Below are 19,475 nucleotides of genomic sequence, written 5' to 3' on the forward strand. Positions count from 1 at the left end.
CTGGCTTGGGTGTGGAATGGAGATGTAGAACATTGTAAGCAGGTGTAGAACATACCCTGGGGATTATGGGCTTCAAATGTGGACAAGAAATCTCCTAATAACGGGAGGGAATGAAAGACAGAGAAATTTCAGTTTACTATGGGTGCTAGTTGAACTGAGTGGAACTCCCAGGCTGGTGGACCCTAGCAAGTTACACTGTTACACTGGAAAGAGTGAATGATAACTGCACTGTGGTTATATATGAGAATATCTCTATTAGTAAAATACAAACTTACCTATGGGCAAGAGCCTTCACGTATGTAACTTACTCTCAATTTGCTCAGAAAAAAAGTGTTTGAGTTTGTGTACACGTATAGAGAGAGGGTATATGTGATAAAGTAAATGGGTGAAACACAACAGGTAGATCTAGGCAAAAGCTATATTTGTGTTTATGAACTATTTTTATTTTTACAATATTTTCTAAATTTTCAATTATTTCTAACCCCAAATAAGTAAAAGAATGACATGACAGTATGACCTCACATAAATAGGGGTTGGAAAAAGCCCATAGTAGGACAGGAGAGTATCCATCAGCTTTTCCTGGGGGTGGAGGTGTCAGGGAAGGCTTCATGGAGAGGTTTCAGGAGAGACTGGAAGGATGACGACCTAACAGGTGTGTGAGGCCCTGGAGCATCTGACTGAGGTGGGAGCAGGACAGGCTGCAGGGAAGAACCGTGAGGTCCCGTCCATCCTGAGAGTCTGTTACGGAAGGAACACTGTGTGTGCTCTGACCCAGCCGGGCTGGCCCTCCTCATGGCGAGTGTCACCTGTGTGCCCAAGAGCGCTGCCTCCTGCCCCTCCAGCCAGTTACACAATCCTTCTCATTGCTGGGGGCCGAGGCTCAGGCAACTTCAAAGGAAGAATGCTCAAGGGTGGAGCCTGCAGCCCAGAGTAGGCTGGGATGGGAAGGGCCCATATGGTTTGCTCTCCCCAAAAGGCTCAGCACTTTGCCTACCTCAGACCTCCCTGCAGACGCAGCAGCTCTGAGACTCCTCCTGCTTGGGCGCTCTCCGCTCCTGGCACCTGCGAGGAAGGAAGGCTCAGCTCTCTGTGCTGTGAGGAAGCTGAGTCTGAGATGAGATCTGAGTGTGTGGGGAGCCACGATGCCAGCTCGGGTCTGGTCTTAGGGAGGGGGAGTTTCAGAGAAAGGAGACTGTGGTCCCTTAAGGATTTGTAGGGTTGGATGGGGTGGGCTCTATTCCAGGAGGTTCCAGAGTGCCCAGAATCCCATCATTTTCCATTTGAGGTTTTCCTTACTCAGAGAGTTCAAAGAGAAAGGATGGAAGGGAGAGAAAGGATGAACCAGCCAGTGACCCTGTGCATCTCCTTTCTACTTAGGGGACAGGAGTCAGGTTTTACCTCCTGCTGTTCCTCCCTGTGGCCACCAGAGGGCCGAGTGCAGGCAAGTCCCTCAAGAGCAGCAGTTTCATCCGCTCAAGTGTGCAGAGGAGCAGAGAGAGTAGAACCAGGTTGGATGCTGAAGTTCAGGCCCAGAGGGGGATTCATGGAGATGCAGAGAAGCCACACTTTGCAGCCAAATTGAGCTGTGGCCAGAGTGTTCATTGCTGGTCTCTCTGGATGTGTGGTCTGAAGCTAAGGCCTGTCCTGGGGCTCCATCTGTGCTTCTGTGTGGCTGCTCGGGCTCAGGGGAGTCATAGTGATGAAGACTGCTTCCTTATAGCTGCTCCTGCTCCTACGGCCTTGACCTTGGGGTTCCCAGAGGATGCTTGGTGGTCAGGGCTGTGTCCAGGGAACATCTTTCCCTAGTCCTCATCCTCACAATTTCATTTATCACAGTAGGCATAATGAGGGTTTTCATGTTTAATTGGTTGTGGAGAAGAATGCAAGTGTTGAGTATGTACTAGATTGTGGTCAGCTATTCTTAGCTGAGAGGATCCTGACCTCTGGGGCCTCACAGTCTAGTGATGAGCCTGTGAAGTGGGAAGGGGCTAGGAGCCAATGGCCAGAAAGGCTGGTGTGACGGCATGAGACTGAGAATTATCCTCACATTCTCTAGCAGGGACACTTTCTGTTGAGAAGTTCTGGGACAAGGAAACCTGTGCTCCTTACCTCTCTTTCCTTCCAAGAAGCTGCAAGGAAATCAAAGAAAGTTGCCATAAAGCAGGTGGTGAGTAATAACCCAACGCAGCATCCTTTCCTCTTAACCACTTTTTAGCTAAATAGATCTTGGTCATGGGGATCAAGAGGGGGTGTGCCTACCACTCCTGTCTGCTATGACTTCCAGCCTAGGAGATTTCTATTGGGGATTTTGAGGCTTTTGGATCCAACCTAGTTGTTAGAGACATGATCTTCTGAACATAGGGAGAATGTGCTGTTCCTGGTGATTCTTAGCACAGTGACCATAGCTCCAACAGGTGTAAGATTTTCCCCTTCTTGTAAGCTAAGAAGTTAGTTCTGTCTTAGTGTCATAGATTCTGGCAGAGAACATGAGCCTCCAGAGGCAGAGACATAGAACTTTATTACTTACAATTACAGAAGTAGCCAGAGCATCAGCTTTTTCCTGTGCTGGTGTTCTGGGTCCCATCCCATCACAGCAATGTGAGAAGGGCCAGGAGATATCTTACCATGTAGTTTGTTTGCCAAGCGGCTCATAAATTGGCTTCGTTAAGTAAATGTAAGCCTTTTTGGAGAAGACAGTTTATTTTCTCTGGGGCTGAGTACAAGGAAGAACTCTGCATTTAGGGAATACGAATCTCATATAATGGGCAGTGACCATGCCTGCTCATAGCTCTGGGTGCAGAGGCCACATCCTGGTGTGGACTTGAGATGTGGTTGGGCATGATTTCTGGCCTCTTCTGGCCAGAAGGAGGCTCTATCCTGAGGGAGATACCGTCTCTGTCTCCTAGGATGTTCGCTCTGCTGAGTCTTTGAAAAGGCAGTCAGTGTCCACAGAGAATTGTCCTCAACAAGCGGGTATTTGTGGGAGCCTTCAGGATACATTTCTGAATTCCCAGAGTCTTTCTGGTTGTGGGTCTGAGATGGACCCTATGCTCTGACAGGGTCTCTGACTGGTTCCCTCTGCAGATGGCCTGTATCACCTCCGCACTGAGAATGGTGTCGTCTACCAGACCTTCTGTGACATGACCTCTGGGGGTGGCGGCTGGACCCTGGTGGCCAGTGTGCATGAGAACAACATGCGTGGAAAATGCACTGTGGGCGATTGCTGGTCCAGTCAGCAGGGCAACAGACCTGACTACCCAGAGGGGGACGGCAACTGGGCCAATTACAACACGTTTGGGTCTGCAGAGGTGGCCACCAGTGATGACTACAAGGTACTGAGCACCCAGGTGGGAAAGGGTGGGAGCTGAGTGTGGCTGGAGCAGGGCATGCGGAAGGGAGGGTGGGAGATAGGGAGTTGGAAGTGGGGTTGGAGAAGATGAAAGATGGAAGTCCATGTCTTGAATGACAAATTCCTCTCGCCAAGGTTGCTTGTGTGGTGGGGTCTCATCATCTGCTGGAGGGAGGTGAGGTTCTGAGCACTGCTGGGCACCTGTTCCCTGGAGCCCTGAGCTCTCAGCTCCACTGAGGACTGTGTGTGGGTCTTTGGCTGGTAGCACCTCCTGGGCTGGTCAGGCTGAGTGTGGGTCCCTCTGCAGAGCTCTGGCTACTACGACATCCAGGCCCAGGACCTGGGCATCTGGCAAGTGCCCAACAAGTCCCCCTGCAGCACTGGAGGAACAGCTCCCTGCTGAGGTACCACACCAACACTGGCTTCTTCCGGAGACTGGGACAGAATCTGTCTGGACTCTACCAGGTACATGGGGCTGCTGGCTCAGGGTGGAAGCACTTATTTTAGTGAACAGAAAGTCAAGTATTTGGAAAGAAGAGTTAAGTCTGCCCTGTTCCTATCACTAAGTAGTGCTTCTGTTTGGCTTTCTTCTACCTCTGGGTCACTGCAGACTAGGGTGCTGCCTCTCAGAAGAACTCTGAGTCAGGAAGAATCCTGGGGGAGAAAATTATGGGTGGGTAAAGAGGGAGAAAAACAAGGGTCTTGAGGCTGGTTAGGGTCCTAGCTATGATTGCAGGTGGGAAGGATTCACTGTTATTCAGTCTGATTTCTGAATATGACACCCAAGGGCATTAAATCTCCTACTTCCCTACATGGCAGCTTGCCTACTGTCCCACACAACTCTGTATTTTGGTCCCTGCAGAAATTCCCAGTGAAGTATGGAGCAGGGAAGTGCTGGACTGACAATGGCCCAGCCATTCCTGTTGACTATGACTTTGGCGATGCTGAGAAAACTGTATCTTATTATTTACCAAATTGTCAGCGTGAGTATCTCCCTCCAAAACCCAGTCATCAATCCTTCCCTCCTCTCTTGGGGAAAGTGTAAATAACAATTAATGATTGCTAACATTTATGGAACACGTAGCAATACAGTATGCCAAACTGTTTTCTAGAGACTTGAGATGGTTTTGTGTCATTTAATCATCATGAAAAACCTATGAAGTTACAATTACTCTCCTCTCCATTGTAGAGGATATAAAGCCAGGCTTCTTATCCAATATGCTCCATGACTTTTATAATAGTTAAGGAAAAGGCAAGCTAATGTTCACAGGTGAGAACAACTTGGAAAGTATTGAGAAAAATTTTTGTTCTCATTTTATCAAGAACACCATGATTTATCTGGAGAACCTCCAGTTGAGAGTAAGATGATCAAGGCTCAGGCTCACAACAGTCACTTGTCTAAGGCTCATAGGAAAAATTTGTTTTTGTTCTTTATCATGTAAAAAGAACCTCATGTAAAGAGGTGAGTTCTTTTTACATGAGGCAGGTGTAAAGGTGCAGATGTGAAATACTGAGAACCCGAGCCAGGGTGTTCTTGATAAAGTGAGAACAAAAACGAATTTTTCTTGATAAATAGATGGATAGCTATTTTTGAAAGAAGACATTTTTTCAGTATGATAAAGCCATAGAACGTAAGTCTTTGGTGGGAAAATACAAGCCATCAGTTTTTACCTTTACTGTTTCAACAAGAACAGGTAATGGTAGGTAGGGCAAATAAAGTCATGGTAATTGGATGGCCTGTGTGGCTTCAGAAACAGGTGGCCGCCTCTGATCATTGCTTATTCCTGCTGGACCTCTGGGGGTCTTCTCGCTGATCTCTCAGTGGAGTCTCATTTCTCCTATGAGCCTTAGCAGAAAAGTGACCCTTGTGAGCCTGAGCCTTGGTCCTCTTACTCCAGATGGAGGAAGGTCTCTTCCAGCCAAGTTCAGAGCCTAGATGTAGCAGCCACTGTTCACAGAGGTGCTGGGCTTCATCCTTGCATCTTGGAGTGTTGGGCTATAACCCGACCTGTTGATTTAGGGAATCCCTGGTCTGATCAGTGGAAAGCTGTGTCTAGTTCCTCCTTTGCATACTTAGGCCTTTCTCTGCCTCTTCTTTTCCAGGGGAATTTGTTGCAGGGTTTGTCCAGTTTAGGGTATTTAACAATGAGAGAGCAGCCAACGCCCTGTGTGCTGGGATGAGGGTCACTGGCTGCAACACTGAGCATGTGAGTTTGTGGACAATCCCTGGGGTGTGTGTGTGTGTATGTGTGTGTACATGTGTGCGCGCGTGCATGTGTGCACGTGCATGCGTGTGTGCGCGTGCATGTGTGTGCGTGTGTGTGCATGTGTGTGTGTGCATGTGTGTGTGCGTGCATGTGTGTGTGCATGTGTGTGTGTGTGTGTACATGTGAATGTCTGATTGGGGTGTTGATGTATGTTCCTTTGGCTTGTGTTTTTATTCTTTTGCTGGTATTTTGTGGACAAACTTTTAAAATTGTTAATATTATTTTTCTGTGTATGTATAAATATTGTGCTTTAATGAACTCCTTATACAGAAATGTCACGATAAAAATATATAATTGGAAGAGATAGGGTGTCCCGTGTATACTCCATATCCATAGAAAACTATAAGGGAAGAAATAGAAATTGGAATTAAAGAAGCAGCAAGAGGAGGTGAGAAGGAGGTCTGTAGGCCATCTTGTTGGCACTGGTAAACAATATACCTGATATCACAATTTACTAGCGTGATATCCAAAATTTCCATCCCAAAGGCGTGGCATTGCCCTGAAAAAAGAAGTCTTCTGGATTGTTTTTGTTTCTTAATTCTTCAAATGACAAGAACTATTTAAACCAAACAAGGCAGGGTAAAAGTTGGATAAGGTTAGCACCACTCATCTGCAATAGAAACTCAGGTCAGTGATCTTGTTTATGAAAGCTGAGGCAGCAAGACCAGATAAGAAAAACCGAAGTGAAGTCACTCAGTCATATCCGACTCTTTGTGACCCCATGGACTGTAGCCTACCAGGATCCTCCATCCATGGGATTCTTCAGGCAAGAGTACTGGATAAAATTGTTAATATTATTTTAAAATTGAGATTCAATGGACATATGACATTATACTAGTTTCAAGCACATAACATGATGATTCTATATTTTTATGTATTGTGAAATGATCATCACAGTAACTCTAGTCAACACCCACTGCTATACATAGTTGCAAATATTTTGTCTTGTGATAACAATTTTTAATATCTATTCTCTTGGTAACTTTTTGATGAACAAAATTGTACTATTAACTATAGTCACCAGTCTGTACATTACATCCCCAGGACTTATTTTATAACTGAAAGTTTGTACCTTTGACCAATGGCTATAATTTACTGTATTGAAGTCCAATTTATCTATATTCTCAATGTATGATTAGTACTTTTATGCTGTGCTTAAGAAGCATTTCCTTACTTTGAGGTCCTGATGATATTCTCACATATTCAACATAGAAACTTTATGCTTTTATTGTTTTTCTAGTATTGAGAACACCAGAGTTTTGTTAGTGGAGACTGTCTCTGAGGGACATTCTATGGCTGGGGGCAGGAGGAGGAGGGAGTCAGAGTTCTAAGAGCAAGGATGCTCACTCAGCACATTTTCCTTCCACAGCTGTCACTCTGAGAAATGTGACCCCGAAGTCAAGGACATCTTCACTTTCCCCTGCAGTTATCAGTTTGTCCATTTGTCAGTCGAGGCGTAATAGCTGTGTCTTCATGGAAGGGCCCTTGGTTATGATTTGGAGGATTATGCAAGTGTGGGCCCTGGGAGTAGGGTGGGGAGTGTTCCCCCTACACTGCCTTTCAATGAGCCTTATCCTGTTCATTAATGCTCATTTGCATGTACCCCTACAAGCACTGATTCCTTAAAATACATGCTAGGGAACCTACAGAGTGCAGCTATTAGAGATGCAAAGCTGACAGAGTCATCTTAAGGAACTCAGACTGAGAGGGAGAGAGATATAAACGCACAATTGCAATTTCATGTGGTATTACCTGAGATAGCAACATAAACAAGGGGCCCTGGGGTCACAACACAGGAGCTTCTACCTCTGCTAATGGCACACAGTTGATTCTCCAGGAGGTGACATCTTTGCTGAATCTCAGAAGATGTGTGTAGAGTTCAATAGGCAGCAAGGGGCAGAGTAGTGTCCTTTGAGCATGAGTGACTAACATGTTCTAAATCACTGGGATTTGATACACCATGGTGTGTTGAGGGGGACATGAGCTGTTGTTTAATTTTGGAGCATTATATGCACATGGGGTAGAAGCAAGGAGCTATGCTAGAAATACCTACAGGAAGCAGAGCAATCAGGGTGTTTACATTATATCCAGGACATAGATTTTATGTTGCAGATGATGGGACATATCAGAAGAGTTCAAACAGTAGTGACCTGATCCACTTTGGTTTTGCTATGATGATGCATAGCCAGGTGAGGGACCTAGATTCAAGAGTAAGGAATTTAGAGGCAAGGAGACCATGAGGCAGGTGTAGAGGTGCAGATGTGAAATGTTGAGGACCTGAGCCAGGGTGGCCTTGATAAATTTGAAAGAGCAAGCATGGATGCATAGAGAGTGAAATCAGCAGTTCTTGATGATTAAATGACCATGGGGGATGGGAAGTGAAGGAGACTACAGACTTCAGGGTTTTGTCTTGGGTGACTGAATGTTATCACTTAAGATGGGTGACAAGAAAAGGAATAGATTCAAGGGCAACAGAGAGTGAATTAGTTTTGTTTTGCTTAAGTGGAGTTTTAGATCTAGTGATATGTAGGTGGAGATCTTCATCTGGCAGTTGGATATGGGGTTTCAACTCCAGAAAATACCTGGCTGGTCATCCAGATTTAGGATGATTATGCTGGTTCTAGCAAAAGTCAAGGGAGAAGACAGGCCATCATCGGGAGACTGAGGTGTGGACAGAATTGTGAGGAATAGCATTTGGGGGGGTCCAGGTGACTGCAGCCACAAAATTTAAAGGTGCTTGCTCCTTGGGAGAAAAGCTATGACAAACCTAGACAGCATATTTAAAAGCAGAGAAATCACTTTGCCAACCAAGTTCGTATAGTCAAAGCTATGGTTTTTCCAGTAGTCATGTATGGATGTGAGTTGGGCCATAAAGAAGGCTGAGCTCTGAAGAACTGATGCTTTTGAACTGTGGTGCTGGTGAAGACTTCTGAGAGTCCCTTGGACAGGAAGGAGATCAAATCAGTTAATCCTAAAGGAAATCAGCTCTGAATATTTATTGGAAGGACTGATGCTGAAGTTGAAGCTCCAATCCTTTGGCCACCTGATGTGAAGAGCCAACTCATTGGACAAGATTCTGATGTTGGGAAAGATTGAAAACAAATGAATAAGGGGGAGACAGAGAATGAGATGATTGGATGGCATCACCAACTCAACAGACATGAGTTTGAGCAAATTCAGGGAGATAGTGAAGGAGAGGGAAGCCTGGCATGCTGCAGCTCATGGGGTTGCAGAGTCAGACATGACTTAGCGAATGAACAACATAACAATTGAGGAAAAAGAGTGAGCAAGGGGTCTGAGAACAAACATTAAGGAAGATAGAAAGGAATTCAGGAAAGCATGGTTTCAGAGTCCACTGGAGGGAAAGGTTTGTGCAGGGGAACGGTCAAGGCACATAGGAAGAGGGCTGCAATTACAGGGGATTCGACCATTAAGAGCTCACTGGTGTGTTTAACAGACAACCCCTTACTACCTCTTCTCCCTGCCCCCCAGCGCTGCATCGGTGGAGGAGGATTCTTCCCAGAGGGCAGTCCCGCGCAGTTTGGGGATTTTTCCTCCTTTGACTGGGATGGATACGGAACTCACCGTGGTTACAGCTCCAGCCAGGAGATCACTGAGGCAGCTATGCTCCTGTTCTACCGCTGAGAGCTGTGTGGTGTAAGTCGTGGAACCCAGCTCCTAAGCCCAGACCCTCAGAAAGGGAAAAATGGAATGCTATCAAGGAGGGAGGGGTATAAACTATGTCACTTTGTGCTGTCTGTGGTTGTAAATATCACTGAGCTCCGGAGGGATGTTTTAAAATGATGCTTCCTCTTCTGGTGATTTCTACTTCAGACATTCTGTTTGGAACTTCAAGTCTCAGGTATCCCAGACATGTTTGCTTATCTTTCTAGGGAACCCCTGTGGGAGACTGAGGAGCAGGGGAAAATCATTCTCCTTAATTTTCCTACCATACTGTTATTGGTTAGTCAAATCAAGCCCTCAACATAAACATCTTAAAGAGGAAAAGATGACTATTATCTAAATTCAGTAGAAAAAAAGAGAAATTGAGGTCATAACTGTGCATTTCCTCTAGTATGACAGTTGAGACAGTGTCCCTAAAATGATTTGGCACTATTTGCAACATCTCTGTATTGGGAAGGGGTCTCACAATATCAAGAAGTTCACAGACACCTAACAGGATGTCCTGCAACTCAACCCCATTTTGACCCAATCAGGGACCAGCACCATTCAAATCAGTTTTGCTCAAGGGTCAACTGTGTTTGCTTTTTTTCAGTATCTTCCTTTTTTTTTTTTCACTTCCCTAATAAATCTTTTCCCCTTATTAGCTCATTCCAGATTTCTGTCCTTCTCCTTTATCCCTTCTTTCTTACTTCTTTGTGTTACCGCTTCTCTTATTTGTCTATCCTTATGTCAGAGTGTTACATTTCCAAACTTCAATCTGCTGGCCTGTGTGTGTAAAGCCAATATACTGACACAGGGATGTGGTGAAGGAAAGTGCAGCATTTACTGCAGGCACTAAGCAAGGAGTTTGGGTAGCTAATGCTCAAATCCTGGCCCCTGAATGCCCCACTGTCTTTCAGGGGAAAGTTTTTAAAGACAGGATGGGAAAGAGGATTGTTCTATGCAAGATCAGAAAGTCAACATTCTTCTTCTTGGTTGTTGGTGAGATTTGGGACTCAACATCATCAGTCTTCTTGTCCAGCTGATCTGGAGTCTCCCTGCTTGTGGTCAGCACACAGTTAACTTCTATCTGTTGTGGGTTTCCTTATCTGCAAATCATTTTGAAGGATATGGCTCAGAAGAGATTTGTCATCTGGAAGGAATATGTTTGGAGTCCTGGCAAACTTTTTTTTTTTTCTTTTTTGAAAAATAGGCAGTCATTTTTATGGGGCTCAGATGAGTTATCCAGGGGTCTCGAGGATCTCTGTGCATTTGTCAGTTTTCTTCTCTATGTTCTTTTCAGCCTGCTTCTGTAGCCTCATGAGCTGCTTTTTAAAATTTTTTTCCAGTAACAGATGTTGCTCTTCTTTCTCTTCTCCTCCAGTGTGGCTGCTACTGACTAGGACTTCCAGCCAGCCTCGTGAGCCAGGCAGCCTAGGTAGGCAGACTTGCACGTGGGTGTTTGTTTGCACAATCTGGCACAGTCCTGAGGATGGCAGGAATCACCATCCACTTTTCTCTTGTCATAGGGTGGTGGGATCTCATAAAGTACCCCAAGATAGTCCACAGTGACCTGGCCTTGCCGTGTTTTACAAGGTCCACCAGAAGATGCAGCTGGGGGATTGGATGTGGCAGGGGCTGCGTGAGGAATTGGTATTCATGTGCTTGCTGAAGAAGGCCGGATACTTCAGCTTGTTTCTGTAGAAACTGCCAGACATGTTGGTTTCCTCAAGTGCAGGAATACTACCTTCTGGCCCAGAAGCACCTGCTTGCCCAGGATGGCTGCCAGGCGTCCCAGGTGACTACCTTGTCATCAGGCATGAGGACCTTCCCCTCCACCATCTTTGGCAGCCACCTGGGAAAGAAACTTTTATTGCTTAAACAGGATGATGAGCCTCTAGGCATTTACTTTTTATAATTCATTAAACTGTAGATTTATGTCTGATATCCCTTTCTGTATGTTTGTCAATTTTTTACAATATTCTTTTTGAAATTTATTTATTTTAATGAAACAAAGATGAATATTTTTAGAGATAAAAAGTACAATTCACAAAGAAGATAGATATCATAAACCATTAGACACCTTAACAACAACAACAAAAATAAGGCAAAAATCAGAAGAAATACAAGGGAAAAGAAAAAATATATAATCATAGTGAGACATATTAACATTTCTCTGAGAATATTTTATCAAATACAGAAAAAAGAAGAATAGGAGCATCTTGAATGATGTCATTAATAATTTAAATATAATAGACTTATATTTTATTAATTTATATTAATCACATCCTACACAAATATATTTAAAATTTTGTATCTCACACATTGTTATTAGATGTCCATAAGACATTTAGAAAAACTGGCAAAAAGATAAATGTTACTAAATTTCAGAAAGTAGAATTCTTTCTTGAGAGTGTGATTCAGTTATACATATACACATATATTATTTTTGAAGTTATTTTCCATTTAGGTCAATATAAGATATTGACTATACATTTAACTTTTGTTGCTTGTTACATATCTATATTTTAAAATTAGAAGTCTAACATTTTATTCATACTAAGCCAAGCAAGTGGAATCAAAATATCATAAATTTTTTAGTTATACAAAAATTCATGTTTTCTAAAATATATGTATTATACATATTATTTACATATATGTGTTCAAAAGCTTTTCTACTATGCTTGATAAAGGCTTGAGAAAGAACTTCAAAATAAAAAAAAAGAAGAGATGGAGGAATTGGAAAATAAGTTAAATGAAATGGGAGCTCTGAATATGGAATAGAAAAAGTGAAACAAACTAGATAAAAATAAAAGATCTTCATACAGTCCAGTTGTTTTTAAACATGGCTGCTCATTAGAGACATATCCAGAGCTATGGCAAAAAACCAAAATCCAAAAACAAGTAACACCTGGGCATTTGTATTTTTCAAAAAATTCCAAGATAATTCTGATATGCATATGAATTTTAAAAAGTGATTACAGGTTCTTCTAGTAAATGGTAGCTTTGATGATGTAAAATTCTATAGTTTTTCTGTTGACCAATCATGATACAATGATATTAAGTAAGTAGTAGTTACATAATCACAATAGTAAAAGATGTTTATCAGTTTTCACAATCAATATCCAGACAAAAATAGAAGATAATTACAATTGTAAGCCATAATGAGAACATGATTAACCTAACAATATAAATAATTACATACAATTTTGGGGGAGTCAAGCATAGTGATGTGGTAAGTAGAAGTGCATACATGCACCTGTTTTCTTCTGCTCAGCCAGTCTATGTCTTTTGGCTGGTGCATTTAATCCATTTACATTTAAGGTAATTATCGATATGATCCTTTTATCATAATAGGTATGATCCTATTACCATTTTCTTAATTGTTTTGGGTATATTTTCTGCAAGTAGGGCTTTTCCTTCTCTTGTTTCCTGCCTAGAGAAGTTTCTTTAGCATTTGTTGTAAAGCTGGTTTGGTGGTGCTGAATTCTCTTAACTTTTGCTTGTCCGGAAAGTTTTGATCTCTCCATCAGATCTGAGGGAGAATCTCGCTGGGTAGAGGTTGTCTTGTTGGCTGTAGGTTCTTCCCTTTCATCACTTTAAATATGTCATGCTGTTCCAGCTTGTATAGTTTCTGCTGAGAATCAGTTGGTAGCCTGATGGGAGTTCCCGTGTACATTACTTGTCATCTTCCCTTTGCTGCTTTTAATATTTTATCTCTGTCTTTAGTTTTTGTCAGCTTGATTACTATGTCTTGGTGTGCTCCTCCTTGGGTTTATTCTGCCTTGGATTCTCTGTGCTTCCTGGACTTGGTTGATTACTTCCTGTCCCATGTTAGTAAAGTTTTCAGCTATTATCTCCTTGAATATTTTCTCAGGTCCTTTCTCTCTCTTTTCTTCTTCTGGAACCCCTATAATGCAAATGTTGGTGTGTTTAATGTTGTCCCAAAGATCTCTTAGGCTGTCTTCATTTCTTTTCATTATTTTTTTATATTCTGTTCTGTGGCAGTGATTTCCACTGTTCTGTCCTCCAAATTATTTATCTGGTCTTATCTGGTCTTCTGCCTCAGTTATTCTGCTTTGGGTTCCTTCCAGTGTATTATTCATCTCTGTTTGTTCTTTAGTTCTTGTAGGTCTTTGGTTAACATTCTTGCATCTTCTCAGTCTTCGCCTCCATTCTTTTTCTGAGATCCTGAATCATATTCACTACCATTATTCTGAATTCTTTTCCTGTAAGGTTTTCTATCTCCACTTCATATGGTTGTTTTCCTGGGGGTTTATCTTGTCCTTTTATCTGTCCTTTCATCTGTCATGTAACTTTCTGCCTTTTCATGCTGATTAACTTTCTGTAATGTGGTTTTGTTTTAGTCACTGTGGGATTGTGGTTCTTCTTGCTTCTTCTGTCTGCCCTCTGATGGAGGAGGCTAAGAGGCTTGTGTAAGCTTCCTGATGGGAGGGACTGGTGGTGGGAAAAACTGGGTCTTGCTTTGGTGGGCAAACTTTATTTTCTTGGGCTCCAAAATCATTGCAGATGGTGACTGTAGGCCTGAAATTAAAAGATGCTTGCTCCTTGGAAGAAAAGCTATGACAAACCTAGACAGCATATTAAAAAGCAAAGACATTACTTTACTAAGAAAGATCCATGTAGTCAAAGCTATGCTTTTTCCAGTTGTCAAGTATAGATGTGAGAGTTGGACCATAAAGAAAACTGAGCACCAAAGAATTGATGCTTTTGAACTGTGGTGTTGGAGAAGACTCTTGAGAGTCCTTTGGACTGCAAGGAGATCAAACCAGTCCATCCTAAAGGAAATCAGTCCTGAATATTCACTGGTAGGACTGATGCTGAAGCTGAAGCCCCAAAACTTTGGCCACCTGATGGCCAAAGAGAGAAGTGACTCATTGGAAAAGACCCTGATCCTGGGAAAGATTGAAGGCGGGAGGAGAAGGGGATGACAGAGGATGAGATGGTTGGATGGCATCACCGATTTGATGGACATGAGTTTGAGCAAGCTCTGGGAGTTGGTGATGGACGGAGAAACCTGGAATGCTGCGGTCCATGGGGTCACAAAGGGTCGGACATGACTGAGCAACTGAACTGAACTGAACTGACTGAACTGGTGGGCAGGGCCTTGCTCAGTAAAGCTTTAATCCAATTATCTGCTGGTAGGTGGGGTTGAGTTCTTTCACTGGTAGTTTCTTGGCCTGAGGTGACCCAGCCCTGGGGTCTATGGGCTCTATGGTAAGGTTAACGGTGACTTCCAAGAGGGTTTACACCAAGGAGAACCTTCCCAGTTCGCTGCTGCCAGTCTCCTTGTCTCTGCAGTGAGCCCCTGCTGACTCCCCAATCCTAACAGGTAGTTTTGGTTCAGTTTCCCATGGAGTCAGTACTCTGTTCCTCTGAGTCTTGGTGTGCACAAAGTTTTGTTTCCCCCAGTCCTGTGGAAGTCTTATGATCAAATCCCATTAGCCTTGGAGGCCAGATTCCTTGGGGATTCCCAGTTGTTTTGTTGGGTCCCCAGGCTGGGAAGCCTGACGTGGGGATCTGAACCTTCACAAGAGTGGGAGAACTTCTTTGGTATTATTGTTCTCCAGTTTGTGGGTCACTCACCTGGCAGGTATGGGATTTTATTTTATCATAATTGTGCCCCTCCTACCATCTCAGTGCAGCTTCTTCTTTGTTTTTGGATGTGGGGTATCTTTTTTTTGGTAGATTCCAGGGTCCTCCTGTTGATGGTTGTTCAATAGATAGTTGTGATTTTGCTGCTTTCAAAGGAGGAAATGGGCATACATTCTTCTACTCCACCATCTTGAAACAGAAGCCTACAACATTCTTTTTAACAATAGAGCGTAAACAAGTCACTGGGAGAAGCTAGACTGGATGAAGTCTGGAATGGGGATGGCTTTTGGTTTTGCTATTCTCTCTCTACACAGACAATGTTGTTGTTGTTGTTTTTTTTTTTTGGTCTACAGTGCATTTTGAATTATGTTGATTTGGACTGGTGATTGATGATAAATCTGAATTCACAAAAAGCAATTCTCTCTCAGAATCAATTGCTTATTTCTTCTATTACATTTTAATCAACGCTTCTCTACCTTACAAACATTTCTAGCATGTTACCACACACAATCCAGCTTCAATCTCTTTCTTGTCTCCCCAGTTTAGGCTGTCCTGTCCTGAAAAGGTCAGTTGGCTGCAATCCCCACCTCCTAACATTTCCCTTACTTTCCCCAGCTCCTCTTCATGGCCAGTGCTCTAACATTCCTTGCTGCTTCTATAGTTTCCCTCTTAACTTTTCTGTCTAATTCCTAACTTCTGGTGCACAGGAAGTTCAGAGATGAGAGAAATTGATCTACAGGGCACAAGGGCACTAAATGGGGAAGAGAAAGGTGCAGAGGGCAACTGCTGGGCGTTCTCACAATCCCACTGGCCAGCAGCAGTGTGTCAGTCTTCCTTCTAGATACATGAGCAATGTAAGTCTAAAGGCTATCCTGAAAGCCTGTTTTCAGGTGTTATTTATCTTAGCCCGTATCTTGCACACATAGAAACCTGAGGCAAAGATGAAAGTTCTATCATGTGAGTTGCTAGCTATTGATTCAGAAAATAAGGGTTAGGGGAAAATGGAAGAGATGAAGAAAACATTAGGAGCTATGTGATTTGTGATCACTCTGCCTATCCTTTCATAGTGATTCTGGAAGAGAAATGAAAAGGCAGTGTCCTGACCAGAAATCATCTCAGGTCCTGTGGTGCATTGTCCAGGGTGGGCGAAAGTTTGGCTGACATCTGCTATTTCTATATGAGGAACAGGAACAAGGAGGGGCAGAGAAAGAGGAACGGAGAGTGAAGGGGTCAGGGGATAAAGAAAGACCAGAGGAAAAGAGGAAGGGGGATTAAGGAAAGAGATAACCAAGTTGAGGTGCCAGGGGGAAAGGTCATTGATGAAGGAGTGAAGGAGTGAGAAGGCCTTCAAATGTCCCAGTGACACCATATGCAGCAGAAACAAGCTGTCCCCACTGAGCTCTGCTCAAATTGTAGACTCAGCAGCAAAAGAAAGGATCGTCACTGTGTTAAGCCCCTGGGTTTGGAGTGGCTTGTTGTGCCACAGTTGATAACTGATCCAACTTCCTGGTGTGGAGGTTGAGCCTGGTACTCTAGCTTAGGAATGAGTATTCTTAGTGGGATTGCGGAGGAGCTTGTGGTTTACAAGGACCCTTGCTGGCAGCAATGTGGGGACAGGATTGGAGGGGGCCAACATTGGACACAGTGAGGATTAGAAATGGTGCCTTGCAGGAGGCCATTTCAGGAGTGCAGGCCTCAGCATGAACTTGTTCTGTGGTCACCAACATCATCCCAGGTCCAGATGATTAGTTTGAGGCAATCAAAGTGATTCCATGATGGATTTTTAAATGGGTAATGGATATGGTGACATTTTTTCAGAGGAGTGTAGTTTTTTTCAATTTGAATTTTCAATTTGAATTTGAATTTCAATTTTTCAATTTCAAATTGAATTTTCAATTCAATTTCAATTTGAATTTCAATAATGCAAAGTGATCTTCATGGTTTATATTATGATATATAATTCAGATTTCATACTTTGAAAAACATGAAAGTATTTTATTTTATCCCAATATTCATATTTTGGAACTTAAGCACACTGTATTTCAGAATATAAGCACGTGAGAAACCTGTACTGCCATCATACCTCCTCTCAACCAAGCCCAGGTTGTCAGGCTGCTTGAGGTCTCATCCAGCAATTATACACCATTTTGGAAGAGGTCCCTGAGTACGTATTTAGCCACATACTCTCAATAGTCCCATGTTAGAAACAGTATTCAGCAGAGGATAAAGCCATGTACTGATGCCCAAATAATGAACATCTGGAAGATGACTCAAACCAAATGCAATTAAAAATGCATTGTTGTATTACCCTAAATTTTGCTAGTCAAATTTTAGGGGTTTGATGCACAATGTAGGAACAATATTTCTCTGCTCCTTCCCTTGGATAAGGAAGATATCTGTCACTGATTATTATAATGCAGAAGAGATACCAAATAGCAAATACATGCTCTTGACTGAGGTGGTTGGAGACAAAGATTTGGTAGCAGTATTTTTGTATATATAAGTATATAATGGTTGCCTCTGTGTGTGTGTATGTGTCCTGATTGGAGATAATTTATCAGTGAAATTTTTCACACTGTTTGCCCGTTGAAGACCCAGAATCAGTTATTCTTTTCATTCATGCTTGCTAAGTAGACCAACTTTTTCTCCCCGAGACCTTCTCCTTTGTAACACAGAACCAAGGCAGCTGACTCACAGTGCTGACGCTGTTCCCCTGAGGTCTTCCTTGAACCCTCCAGCTCAGTCAGTAGATCACACACCTCCTGAGACACCACAGGCAACACCCTTAGCATTTTCTTACAACAGAACCAGGACACCATTGTTCTAAGCTGCAAGACGAGTTTCTTCATCAGCTATAATCATATCACCAAGTCAGTGTCCCACATGTGAATTATTTCCTGATGCTGGAGAAAGGACGACATGAACTTGTGCTCTGCCTGGTAAAGGCTTCAGCCTGAAAGTAACTCTACTTATATTTCTCAGCCAGAATAAGTCTTGTGCCCTGTTTATCTTCACAGAGAAGAGGCACAGTCTTACATGTGCCTCCAAAAGAGAAGAGAATGAATCACAGTGAACAGCCCTAGTGATTACTTGAGGAATTTCCTGATGAAATGATATTAGTGGTCAATTCCTTATGGTTGTACAAAACAGCAGAGATGCATGGGAGACAGGTCAATCCTCTCTCCATCTCTCCTTCTCTCTCTCCTTTTCCCCAGCGCTAATTCAGACAGAATGATGTAGGGAAGCACATGGGTATGTGTAAGTTATTAATAACATTACCATTCTTGGGTTGGCTAGTGGTTTCTAAGTGTGTAAGGCGTTTGCTTTCTTCAGGGCTGATCATGGAGAATGACTCCTATACTCTGGACAACAAAGAGAGGTGATGTTCCAGGTCTGGGACTGAGAGGGAGGGAGCAGTGCCCTGAACATCAGCAACTGGTCCCAGAGAGCAGAGCCAGCGCCAGAGGTGATAGCAACGATGAATCTTAGGGTTTGTGGTCAGCCACGACCTGGGCAGTGAACAGTGCTGAAATGAGTCAGGCTGGCAAGGCTGTGGAATGGGGATATTTTGTTTGTTAGCCCACACAGAACATCCTCTGAGGATTATGGGCTCCAAGGCAGAAAGGAACTCTCGTAATAATGGGAGGGAATGAAAACCAGAGACATCTCAGTACCATAAGTATCAGCTCACTAGAACTTCTGGGCTGGTGGATCCTAGGAAAGTTCCAGTTTCATGAAAAAAAGTTAATGATAAGAAGTAGATGAATGCATATGGCCATATACGAGAATATCACTATTAGGAAAATACACTCCTATCTATGGGAAAGGACCTTCATGTATGTAACTTACACTTAATTTGTTTATAAAAAAAAGTTTGTGTGAATTTGTGTATGCCTATAGAGAGAGGGCATACATGATAAACCAAATGGGGTAAAATATGAACTCTAGGTGAATTTAGTTAAAAGCTGAATGTGTACTTTTGTACTGTTCTTATTTTTTCAATGTTCTGTAAATTTTCAATTATTTCTAACCCAAAAGTAAGTAAAAGAATGACATGACAGTGTGACAACATGTCATAATTAGGAGCTGGACACAGTAGTCCTGGAGAGGGACTACTCTGGGGAGAGAGGACAGGGGACCCCCAGCTTTGCGTGGGGATGGGGGTGTCAAGGAAGGCTTCATGGAGAGGTTTCAGGAGAGACTGGAAGGATGACGACCTGACAGGTGTGTGAGGCCCTGGAGCATCTGACTGAGGTGGGAGCAGGACAGGCTGCAGGGAAGAACCGTGAGGTCCCGTCCATCCTGAGAGTCTGTTACGGAAGGAACACTGTGTGCTCTGACCCAGCAGGGCTGGCCCTCCTCATGGCGAGTGTCACCTGTGTGCCCACGAGTGCTGCCTCCTGTCCCTCCAGCCAGTCACACACTCCTTCTCATAGCCAGGGGCCGAGGCCCAGGAACCTTCAAGGGAAGACAGCTTGAGGGTGGGGCCTTTGGCCTGAAGTGGGCTGGGATGGGCAGGGCCGGCGTGGTTTGCTCTCCCGTTAAAGGCTCAGCACTTCACCCACCTCAGGACTCTGCAG

General features: G+C 43.4%; 2 pseudogenes; one reads left to right on the forward strand and one right to left on the reverse strand.

Annotated features, from left to right (window-relative positions):
- Nucleotides 1–1,142: 1,142 nt before the first annotated feature.
- On the forward strand, nt 1,143–10,685 carry LOC133040055 (intelectin-2-like; annotated as a pseudogene).
- Nucleotides 10,512–17,714, reverse strand: LOC133074432 (large ribosomal subunit protein uL13-like; annotated as a pseudogene).
- Nucleotides 17,715–19,475: the final 1,761 nt, after the last annotated feature.

The sequence above is a fragment of the Dama dama genome, chromosome 20 (assembly GCF_033118175.1).
Source record: "Dama dama isolate Ldn47 chromosome 20, ASM3311817v1, whole genome shotgun sequence".
NCBI lineage: Eukaryota > Metazoa > Chordata > Mammalia > Artiodactyla > Cervidae > Dama > Dama dama.